Source organism: Tiliqua scincoides, chromosome 5 (assembly GCF_035046505.1).
Source record: "Tiliqua scincoides isolate rTilSci1 chromosome 5, rTilSci1.hap2, whole genome shotgun sequence".
Classification (NCBI taxonomy): Eukaryota; Metazoa; Chordata; class Lepidosauria; order Squamata; family Scincidae; genus Tiliqua; species Tiliqua scincoides.
In genome coordinates this window covers 114,505,085-114,517,695 of record NC_089825.1, presented here as the reverse complement: position 1 = coordinate 114,517,695, position 12,611 = coordinate 114,505,085, and positions in this window count along the sequence as shown.

Here is a 12,611-nt window from a genome sequence, read left to right as displayed (position 1 = left end):
AATGCTTAGAATTACAGTTTTGTAGTACTTTGCATTTTTGCATCCAGTGCTACTCCACAGTTCTAGGATAGATCACCTATCATCCCAAGCATCACAGATGACAATATTCATCCATTTGACCACCGCCAAAGAAGAAGGAATTAGTCTAGTTTAATTTCACTAGGAAAATCATACATCAATCCCAGAGGACAATGTTTCAGAAAAAGCAAGAGAAACCAATGTTTATGATTCAGTTTACAAACTGCTTTTTTACTCGTAATAATGCTTTGGTGTTGAGATCAGACCTTCGAATAATAGTATAGCATTTAGGGAAAAAGATGCAAGTCAATAGCGCAGTGTTGGAGGCCAAGATGGCAAACTCTTCCACTATCACCACCATTTTCCCCTTCATGCTCAGATAAGCAGGAAAAAAGGAGATCCAAACACTGCAAAAGACCAGCATGCTGAAGCTGATGAACTTGGCTTCGTTGAAAGCATCTGGTAATTTTCTGGCTAGGAAAGCAACAGTGAAGCTGATGGTGGCCAGAAAACCCATGTAGCCCAAGACACAGTAAAACATAATGAAGGACCCTTCACTACACTCCAGCATGATTTGCCCAATCTCTGAGTGCATGTCAACATCTGGGAATGGGGGAGAGGATGACAGCCATGCGGTGCAGATACCCAATTGAATGAAGGAGCAGAACAGAACAATGGAGTTGGCCACTTTCTGGCCTAGAAATTTCCTCATCCTGCTTCCTGGCTTGGAGGCCAAGAAAACAAGGACCACCATGATTGTTTTTGCCAAGACACAAGAGACTGCCACTGAGAAAATGATAGCAAAGACTGGTTGTTGCAGAAGGCAGGTCATCTTTCTGGGTTTCCCAATGAATAGCAAGGAAGAAAGATAACAAAGCAGGATGGAGCCCAGAAGAACACAGGTGAGGTTCCGGTTGTTGGCTTTCACAATGGGAGTATTCCAGTTCTTGAGAAATGTTTGCATCACCAGTCCTGTGATTACAGCACAGGAAACAGCAATGAAAACCAAAGCCATTCCCATGGGCTCTTGGTAGGAAAGGAAAGATGCCACTTTAGGGATACACTCATCTTGATTCTTGTTTGGATACTGTTCTTCTGGGCATGGATCACAGTATGCTGCATCTGAAACAAGCAAATGTTCTGATATTCTTGCAAAAATGTCACAATGAATGCATATTTGAAAATATTCCCTGGCAATTGTAAGCATTCACTTACCTGTCTGATTAGAAATCATAGCTTCTGGGCATGATATACAGCCATAGCAGCAGATTGGTTGCCCCTCTCCCACTCTCTTCCGGTGTCCAAGAGGACAGCTCTCAACACATCTGGAAGGAGGAGGTATCTAACAATGAAAAAAATGGTAGCACTAAGCACTAAGAATATGTGAAATTATAAATCTAATTCCCCAGTCCTGTCCTTCCCCCCTTGCCAATGCAGCTGTGCAACAGGGACATGTACTGATCTTGCATAGGGGGCAGTGCTGGAAGTCTCCACCAGTTAGGGAATATTTTTTCCCCTTTACCCAGAGGTAAGCCTCCACCCCCAGAGTGGATCTACTTGGGCATGCAGCAGCAATTTCACTGGTGTAAGTCAAACTAAGGGTGGATAAAGACTTTAGAGGAGGATGGACTGTTAGCAGCAGTGGAGTAGTTGATACCATCACCTTACTGCCCCTCTTCTGATGCCATCTCCTCTCTGTTCCTCCCCTTTCAAACCTCCCTTCTGCTTCCCCCCCCCCCCCCCACTGACTTGATGGTGCTGGGGATTGCAACAGATCTGCTGGCAGGCCATCGCAGCTGTTGACATCTTGTGTCAACAGCCCATCTCCTTCCAATGGCAGGTCAAATTTGCAACTTCTCTAAAGTGGGTACCATAAGATTGGGCTGCCCATAACTAGTGGAAGATGCCTGTTTCCTGAAGGTAAAATCAGAACTGAAATGATTTTATACACCACATCTCCATTAGACACCTGTGATTGAAATGTCACATTTTAGTTTTTATGAAAGTTTTAAGAAAATTCCAGTCTTGAGATGTGCAAGTTGCAATCATTATCCTATCCAATTAAGTATAAGTCACAAAATCAACTGCAGCAATTCTGTTTCCTACTCCCATTTTCTCAAGCCTAGATGAGAAGACCATACTTTTTTCTAGTATGCTACAGAGTTTCTCAAACAGTGGGTCAGGACCCACTAGGTGAGTCGTGAGCCAACATCAGGTGGGTCCCCATTCATTTCAATATTTTATTTTTAATATATTAGACTTGATGCTGCCATGGTATGTGACTGCATTTGGGGAAATGTTACAGACCTGTACTCTAAACAAGCTACCATGTATATTCTTTTAACAATGATAGCAAATGGGACTATCATTTGCAGCCTAGGTAGGATTACCGCCTAGGATTGTTCAAAATTTTCTTGCTTGATGATGTAACTTCTGGTCGCAAAATCACTTCTGTTGGGTCCTGACAGATTCTCATTCCAAAAAGTGGGTCGCAGTACTAAATATGTGAGAAGCACTGTTCTAGTAGATCTATAGAGGCAATGTGGTCCAGAACAGAATAATTTTACATACAACTCCCATAGGCATAGCACATATGCTGGAACATACAGTATTTTTTCTTATGTTAAAACATAAATAAGACAATGAGCTGAGGAGGTTTTTATGGCTCCTTTGATATAAACAGATCACGTACCCTTACTGGCTCTTTGAAGCTATGCCAGTAGCAGTGCTAGTGTTTCTCTGTGGAGTCCTATAGCGGAATATGTGGTGGCTGGGACCCTTCAGTAAATATTTCCCTTCCCACCCCTCTCAAGTGGCCTCTCCACTGTGGCAACTCACTGGGTAGAAGGGCCATCATACCACCATTCTGCATCCAATGCTACGTCCCCACATAGGATTGGGCAGTCCAAAAGTTACAGATAACTAAAAGTGTTTTTGTTTTTGTTCTTGTTTTTGTAAACAAATGAGACATACAGATGCCAACCCACAAAACTATAAAACCAGCAAGTCAGGGCCCAATCCTGAACAGTGTGCGCTGGCTCACCACTAGTGTGCACTATCACAGATGTACCATAAGGTGACAGAGAGGTGAGTGAGGGTGTGGGGGTAGGCTGGGAGAAGGTGTTCTGTGGTGGGGAAGGGGGGAAGGCAGACAGAGGGCAGGCAGAGGGCAGATGGGGTGGAGAAGAAGCATGGCAGGGGAGGGAGCAGGCAGGAAGAGGACAGGACTGGTGAAAAATCAGCTCCACCAGATCCTGAGCCCCGAATCAGACCACACGGTACAACGCTGGACTCTCCGATTCTGCGCTGGCTCTGGAGCCGCCACAGAATCGAGTAGCCCCATTGTGGGGCTACTTCCCTTACTCAGGGGAAGGGGATGAAAGCCCCCTTCCCCTGAGGAGCTGCCAAGGGCTGCCTGATTGCTCATTGGATGCCATGGTAGCCATTTTGGCACTGCAGTAGCCCAGCGCGCTGGGCGGCTCAGTATTGGACTGTCCATAGCATTAACCTTCCAGGTGGGTTTTTTGTTCCTTTTTAGAAGCCAGATGAGAATTTGAACCATGAGATAAGGAGATCCCTGTTGAATCATGCCAATGGCCTGTCTATGTCAGCTTTCAATGTCTCACAATAGCCCACCAGATACTGCTGGGAGCACACAAGACAACAAGATACCTATATTCCTTTGCCATTCCCTTATAGCAGGGGTGTCCATACCCTGGCCTGGGCCCCACTTGTGACCCTCAGGGACTCCCAATCCGGCCCGTAGGGAGCCCCCAGTCTCCAATGAACCTCTGGCCCTCCGGAGACATGCTGGAGCCCACGCCGGACACACACAACTGATCTCAGCATGAGGGTGACTATTCAACCTCTCACATGAGCTACAGGGCTTGAGCTATTGCAAGACCTTCATTCATTCAGATAAGTTCCATCTCTAATATATTCATTTATGTACATTTATTCAAATTTTGTTTCCGGCCCCCAACACAGTGTCAGAGAGATGATGTGACCATCCTGCCAAAAGGTTTGGACACCCATGCCTTATAGCAAACATTCAGAGATCAGTTACCTCTTATACCCAGAGATTGCATACATTTCCAAAGATATCCCAGTTTTGAATTTCAAGGTGTGTCTCAAAGGCTGTAAGACTTAGGAGAGGTAGCCTTGACCTCCTTTCCAAAACTGATTTTTTCTCTTACCACTTTCTTTCTCAAACTTCTGTGCTCCATGAAAACTTCAAGCAGGTGGCAGTGACTATGGTATGCGTAGTACATCTATTGAAGCCATTGTTGGTGATCACACAACGTTGTTCATGGGCATGGCAATCCACATAGTGTGAAATGACCAGTCACCACTGTGAAGTGGCCCCATTGAAAAGAGGTGCAAGGGAAACAAGAGAAGGTGGGAAGTTGATGCAGGATCAGACTCCTGAGAGTTTGTGATTTTTCATGAATGTGCTGTGAGACAAGGGAGTTAAGCAGAAGACTTCAAGGATAGGGTGAAATTTTCTGATGTCAGAAGAACTGATTATGAATTTCCAGAACATGTCAAGTTATGTACAGATAACTTCCTGTTTTCCATACCTGCTGTAATGCCCTATTCCATATAATTAAATCATCTCTTATGGTGAACACTTTGCTTGGGATAAACTTCCCAACCCTCCGCATAACATGGCAAGATCCATTGACTGAACAGAAGTGGTTGATGGTATCAAACTCAATTGATGAATGCCTCTTCTCAAAACAGAATTCCTGTTCAGCTCCATTGTTAAAATGGATGTTTTTCAGGACAGAGAGGAGCTAGATTGAAAGAGAGAACAATAGACTCTTTAAAATTGAATGGATTAGCTCAGTTTGCTTACTCAGTCTTGTGCAAACACTTTACTGTAACATTGGAGCGAAGTGTCCTGGCAAACCAAGAGTGCATAGGTCAGGAGACAGGAGTAAACAGAGAGGGAATGTGGAGTTTTATGGTCAGTAAAGGCAGAGTTTTGCAAGAGAGAGAGAAGATGGAAAGATGCTCTTATGCAGCTCCGGAAGATACCCAATGAATCATGTTTCTGAGTGAGGGTGAGACAGTTTTCAGTCTGGCTCACTTTGGCTTAGAAGATCTTGAGCTATTTCCTGAAGTCAGAATATTGGGGTTGGATATTCTAAGATGGAAGGCTGAGATCTCCCATTACTAGATGAGGCACGTACCTGTGGTGTAAACAGCCAAATTAAGGGCCCGATCCTATGCAGAGCACTCCAGCTCAGCACTGGTGTGCACTGTTGCAAACGTGCTGTAAATCACATTTGTATCCTCAGGGCCGGTGGACCACCAGTGCTCCACTGCTCAGCAGCTGCGCAGAGTGCTAGGCAGCAGAGAGATAGGTGGGGCGTGGGGGGAGGCAGAGAGGAGGTGTTCCGGGGTTGGAGGTAGCGGAGGGAAGGCAGGAAGGTGGAGTGCTGGGCGAGGGAGCGGGGCTGGAGGGAGGCAGTACCCAAAGAGCTTCGCTCCACCGTAACCTGAGCCTCTGTTTGGGGCCACCGGCCTGACATGGAGGCTCTAAATTCTATGCCAAACTTTGTGTGACTGTAGAATTGAGTAGCCCCATTGTGGAGCTACTCGCCTCACTCAGGGAAAGGGGACAAAAGTCCCCTTCTCCCGAGGAGCCGCCGGCGCTGTCTGAAGAGCATGCTGGATGTATCAGCAGCCATTTTCAGCGCTACTGCAGCCCCGCGCACCAGACAGCTAAGCATTGGATTGCCTGTGTTTCTTCAGACTTAAGCCAGCCATTTTGTTAGTGTCTGTCCAGAAAGAGAAAAGGGACAGGACAGGCTGGAAAACAAAAGGTAAGATCTGCCATGTGCCAGTTTGGCTAATATCACTCCCTCATTGCCCCTTTCCTCCCCCTGCTCTTTCCCAATTCACCCAGAAACTGCCCCTGAGTTCCCACTCCCTGCCCAGAACACGCTTCTGCCACCCACTTATCAACTCCAATAGAAGCCTCTGGAGCTACTTAAGACAGGGGGCCAGGAGGGGGTGGAGCCTGAGGTGGCTGAGTAGTCATGTTTTTCTGATCTCCTGGAAAGCTCTTGGAAAGCACGCTATTTCTTCCCAAAATTGCGGGTCTGATGAGATCCGAGGATCAGTTGTCAAGAGCGGCCTCGATCCCACAGATGGTGTATGGCAGTGATTTTCAAAGTGGGCGCTGGCGCCCCCCAGGGGGCGTTGGAAAGATCCAAGGGGGCGTCGAAAGTAAAATGGGCATTAGGGGGGCGATGGGGACAAAGTGGGTGATAGGGGGGCAGTGACAGGTCAGGCCAGGTGAAAAACGCTGGCCGCCACCAAAAAAAAGGGGTTCCAGGCGGCCAGCGTTTGAATTTGGCACGCTTTGTCCTTGCGCTTCTCTGATTTGTTTTTCTCTGCCTGGAGTCAATGAGCGGGAGAAGGAGGCTCCTCCCCCCCTCACCGCTTAGAGCGCTCCAGACTTCTGAGGCAACAGCCTCATGAGTGCTCTTCCCCTGCGCTGCTTTGCTGCCTGCCTCCCTGCTTGTGTGGCCACAGCCTCAACGCTGGTCGTGGTGCCTGCCTGCTGCCTGTGTGGCCACAGCTGCTTGCCTGTGCCGTGTGCCTGCCATCACCACCACAGCCTCTGCAGCGGCGTTGTGCTGCCTGCCTGCCTGCCTGCCTGCCTGCCTGGGACCAACACAGCTCAGCAGCAGCCTTCTCCATTGATATCCAGGTAAAAGAGGAGAAGGAAGTATAAGTGTGCAATCCTGAGGCTGTCTACTCAGAAGTAAGTTCCATTATATTTAATGGGACTTACTCCCAAGAAAGTGTCTTAAGGATTGCAGCCTCAATACATTACATTAAAAACATTACTCATCCTACTTGTGTCTACTCATAAGTAAGGTCCATTACTCAGTTACAAAAAAAAAATTTTGACCGATACCCTGCACTGTGGAACAAAGTTAAGATGTACTTCATTGCTTTCCCTACATCATATTTAGTGGAGCGAGGCTTCAGTGCAGTCGCCTACCTACTTTCCAAGCAAAGAAACAGACTGAACATTATTGAACGTGGGGATCTAAGACTTTTCCTTAGTTCCTTCCAGCCAGATGTTGATAAGCTGATATCCCTACACCAAATACATCCATCCCATTAAACTTGTGAAGACAACGTAGTTGCAGAAGAGATGCAAATTTAGCTTTTTAAAAATGTTATTTATTAAAAATGTTAAATGTTATATATTTAACTTTAAATACTGTTTACTAGATTTATTTGTCAAATACATATGCTTTTTTTTATAGTGTTGTATTACTTGTTTTGAATTTGCAGTAGACTATTAAGCAAAGAGGTGGGGGGCACTAGGAATTTTTCCTGGGCCTCAAGGGGGCATTAGCCCGAAAAAGTTTGGGAACCACTGGTGTACGGTTTCAGAGAAGATGGATCCAGCCAGGGACTGTTTTTTCTCCAAGGGAACCCAGCCATCAATGTTGGTGATTGAGAGAATTCAATGTTGAAGTTAAGCTGAAGGCTCCAAGCAGGGAAGGAAGTTGAAAGAAGCAAGCGAGTGTTGTTCCATTGTGTGTGTCTGCCATTAATTGATTAATTGAGTGCCTGATGAAGCTTTTGCCCAAGAGAAGGAAAAGGGGGGGCAAGCTTTCCCCCTCCTGGGAGAAGAGGAAGGAGGGGGAGGCTTTCTCTGCTTATTTGTTTGTTGATGTGAGCAGAAGTTTTGCAGGAGATCTGCCGAGCTTGTTATGGAAATATGAGTGCATAACTCTAAATTTATAAATCTAAAATTTGTTGGATTACAAATTAAGCGTCTTGGATTACAATTATTGTTGTGGAGTGTTCAGTTTTGTTTTCCTGTGGAGAGCTTGTGGAGTGCCTGTGGAGAGTGGCTGGAAACCTGTATTTTTTATTTTTTATTTTGTATTGCAAAAGTGGTTGTTTGTTTACATTCCTTTGATTTTCTCCTGGAAAGGAATGTGGTTGACATAGAAACAAATATAAATAACAGAAATCAAACTACAGAAATAAGAACATCAGGGAAATCTAGTGGACTAAAAAAGACACTACAAGGACAAGAACAGGACTTGACAAGTGAAGTAAGAAGAAAGAAGATATAAGAAGGAAGAAAAAGGATGACAGGAAAAGGAGCAAAAGTTAGGAGCTCTCCTGCCCTGGAGTCCAGCTTGGGAAAACTAACACAAGAGGAACCGAAAGGGAAAGAATGGAAGCAGAAAAAACAAGATAATATAGAGAAATTAGTGGCAATGGGACGGCAACATACAAATCAATATCTGCGGGTTCAAGCTAGTTTGGATGTGTTAACAACACAACTAAATTATCTTAGTGTGCAACTTAAAGATGTTATATTCGAATCACATGAGAAAAAAACAAAGGATTATGGAAAAAGTACTGGAAATGAGAAAGCAACAAGCAAATCGATATTTACAAATCCAAATTAGCCTGGAAATCTTAATTCAACTGACAAATGAGTCTAATACGCAACACACTAAATCCAAAACACTGGAGACAGGACAAAACAAACAATTGGAAGAGACAATGTTAATGGAGATAGCTTGGAAGATAAAGACTCAAAAGTCACCAGACCAGAAAGGAGAAGAAATACTTTGACTAATTGATGCAGATTGGATTGATCAAGTGAAGGAAGAAGAAATACTTCAACCAACTGATATAGATTGGATTGATCAAGTGAAGGAAGAAGAAATACTTCAACCAACTGACATAGATTGGAATGATCAAGTGAAGGAGATGACTCATCAAGATGTTGATTGAGCAAGAAGAGCGAGTACTTTAAACCTTGATCTGTTAAGAGGAATTCATGTGAAATTCATTTTAAAAAAAGATGGAAAGTTAAAGTCTGGAGAAGAGAAGAGATTTGGCAGACCTGTGGATATTTAGGTTGGAGACAAAGGAAGAGATAAAAAGAAAGACAGTAATGTGTTAATTTTGAACGTTAGAAATTAAAACTTATTAGATTTCAATGAGCAGCTATATATGCTTTATAGGTGATATGTAATATGTATGAAAATTTTAGTTAGCTTGATATTAATAGATGTTAGAATTTTAGAGGATAATTTTAATGAATTAGAATTAATTTTAGGTGATATTGTTTTGGAAGTTTATGTATGTGTTTATTTATTTAGTCATGAGAATATTTAAATAGCTAGAAAAACTTGTACAAGAAGAACAGGATAAGTTGATCAAATATTTGAGATCAAAAGATACGAAAGAAGAATGACTTCTGAGTAACAGGTCTCTTTTGGTACATTTTAATGGAGAGATAAGCCCTCCATCTGGGAATGCAGGTGGAGGGAGACTTGTCTGGTTCCCCGCCTGCATGACGTGCTGAGCAGCTCTTGGTCAGGGGAGGGGGCAAGCCTGGGGCGTGTAGTTTAAAGGCTGGCCCCCATGCTTCCCCCAGCCTGTTTGTTCCTTGGCAGCAGTGGAACCCGCCCAACCACCTTTCAAACACAGTCAGAAGTCTAGCTGGTTGCCTTTTGGGGGCGGATAGTACTTTTTTGGCTTTTACCCTGATTGGCCATGGGGTGAAGCTTTTTTCTCCTAACCCTGACTGTCCCCTTGGGGTTCTCGTGGGTCTTTCAACCAGGTTGGCAGTGTCTGGCAGGGTAGTGCGGGAACGGGAGGAGAAATACGGAACTGGTGTCTACCTTCAGGCAGGTAACAGGCCGGGTTAAGGCTAGTGCTGAGCCCCGAGGCTACGCAGATTGGGGACAGCCTGGCTTGACCCCGGAATTGAATTGGTATGCTCACCTTCGTGATTCCCCAGCTCAGGGTGGGCATGCCAAGTCAGCTGGCTAGACCCCGTTTCCAGGGGTTGGTGATGAAGAACCTGGGGGAGCCTTGGGCGAGCTCAGGTTCTGAGTCAAGGTGGTTTGCCCAAAGGAGGGCTCAGACAGGAACTGTCTCCTCCTAATTAGTGCCCTCACTAAAGGGGGGTGGAGTATAGCCAGGACCCGTTGCATTGCACCAATCGCTGCGCAACCTTACAATGGAATAAATCATGGCCCTGTTTCAACCAAGTCTTTTGTGTCATGCATGTTTGTGGGGGGATACCTGAGCAAAGCTCCCTGTTAAGAATGGTTCATCAATGGGTCAGAATCTGCATGCGTTCACTAAATTGTATTGATGAGATGTTTTCACTGAAAACTGTAATATTTAAAGATCCTTATAAATTTCCTCACGGTTTATATCCAAACTTAAAGCCAAGTTCCACTTACACATCTGGATCCAGTCTTATTTTTAAATTTTATTCGCTAGTATTCTGCTCATAGGTTTGCAAGCAATAATTCTGCAAAGCACATTCATCCATACATAATGCTTGAGTTTTCATAAATAAATTTCTTATCATGACTTTACCTGCCAGGGCTGAATGTTCCAGTTCTGAGATGTGCTTTTATGATGCCTCCTTTTCTCTCGGGACATGTACGTGGCGTGCAAAGCATTCGCAATCGCATAGACTGCATTGTAGATGTTGAAGCTCTCCTCAGACATACCAGAGTCATAAATCACCTCGAGTCTCCCCTCTCGTGTACAGTTTTCTTTTTGGAATTGGGTTTCATTGAGATCATAACAATGGCGTCTGTCAGAAGAATAGACATGGATAAAATTCAAGAGTGACTTGCTAGGTGTAAAGTTATGAAGGAAGTCCTTGAAAGCTGGCACTGTTTTTTTGCCTAGTGAGAAAGATAAGGCTCCATGGAAAATGTTTTGACTCAATACTCGTCCAGTGGGTAGGATAGCAAAACTCCATTCTGGTGGCACTAGCCAAACTTTCCGGATGTACTCCTTTGTGTTTTGTTCAAAAATATCTAAGGCAAATGCTATGTAACTCTGAAACCATAATTCCCCATGGAGAATAATCACATTGGCTTTGGTTAATAAAAGGGTTTCCCTTATCTTTTGAAATAAACCTAGGTTGTCCATGACATCCTGCTTCATTCCATCATGCTTCTTGACACTTTCCAAAAAGGCAACACAAATGCTGTTCTCTTTAAACAAAGGCTGGATATCCTTTACAAATCTCTCCTCCGCATCATTTGAAACAATGCCAACCCATGTCCATGCAAAGTGCAAGAGAAGCTGGACAAGCCCCACGTAATATGTCATCTCCTTTGGTGCCATTCGGTACAAGGTAGGAAAATCATTTTGACCGCTCAGCGTAGTGTCCGTTGTCCCATAAGAGAGCTAATGGGAGAAGTTGATTAGAACTTTAGAAAAAAAAGAGTTTCTAAAATAATGTGATCACGTTTGAATGTCTAGCAATACTAAATCCAAACAGTTAACATCATTATATGTTCAGTATGTCGAACAGCTCTTCGCCTGTCTCCTACTGTACCTGGGTGCTTAGAGACCAGCTTTGTGGTGTCAGTGGTTTGAGTTCCAATCTATTTCTTGGAAATGTGTTTGCACTGGTGACATAAGGGGACTTGAACCTTGGGTGCAAAGCTTCCTATTAGTTCTTTATTTTTCTCTATTTTTTCAAATGGCACCATAAGTCCTGTAGGAGGGCGGTGGTGTTGTGGCATCCTAGTGTATCTGCATGTGTGTGTGTGTGTGTGTGTGTGTGTGTGTGTGAGTGATTGTGAGAAAGAGAGAGAGATTGCGTGATGTTGTGGGACCTCTCCCTATGGTGCTTGGTTGGGATGCCTTTTGCTATTGTTCATACCTAGTGGCTGGCAGGAGGGTGTCATCCCCAGTGTTGGCTGCTTATTGGTCTTCCATCTATCTGTACCCCAGTCCAGTTCACCACGTCGGCACCATTCTGGCTGCCAGCATTTGGGCTGTTTGGAGGTCTCCACAATCCTGCTCTCCTCTCAGATCTGATTCTTCCCTAGTTCCAATCTCCTGAACTGAGAAATACCCCCTCACCAACTTCTCTGGGCCACCCAGCACAATGTGACCAGTGACGGCCAGCGCTGCTCCAGTATACGGAGTTGGCAGGCCAGCGCAGGCCATTGTGAGAGCACAGCTGACTCACGCGTCATTGCAAATGTACCACATGGCATGTTTGAGACACTCTGAGCTGGGGCAGGGGCAGCTGTGCCAGCTCAAGGGCCACTTTGGACTGTGCAGTGAGTCACATTAAAGCAAACTACGCATGAACATCAACAACAAAACCACATACCTGTGGGATCTTGTAGACACTAGTGACTGTGGCCAGCTGACTTGAGGTTTCTTCGGTGAGCCCTCCAATAACAGCCAATACATTCTTTTTCTTATCACACAAATAATTAGCTACATTCTTTTGCTCTGTGAACAAGAGACTCAAGATGGTCTCATATGTTCTCAGTGAATCATGAAAGATGTCAAAGATATCATATCTCAAGGTGTCATTTGGCAAGAGTCTGGGATTCTTATTGATCTCCTGGATCGCAAAGATGAAGGTCAGGACTTGCTGAGCTGGTTTATTATTGGTGCTGTAATGAGATTGATACTATGTTATGGAAATACTAGTGTGCATCAAATTTACTATGGCTGTTGAGCACCTCATTTCAGTGATGTGCGGTGATGTTCTGAACCAATGAGGCACCGCACAAGTTCGCAGTCACCCACCA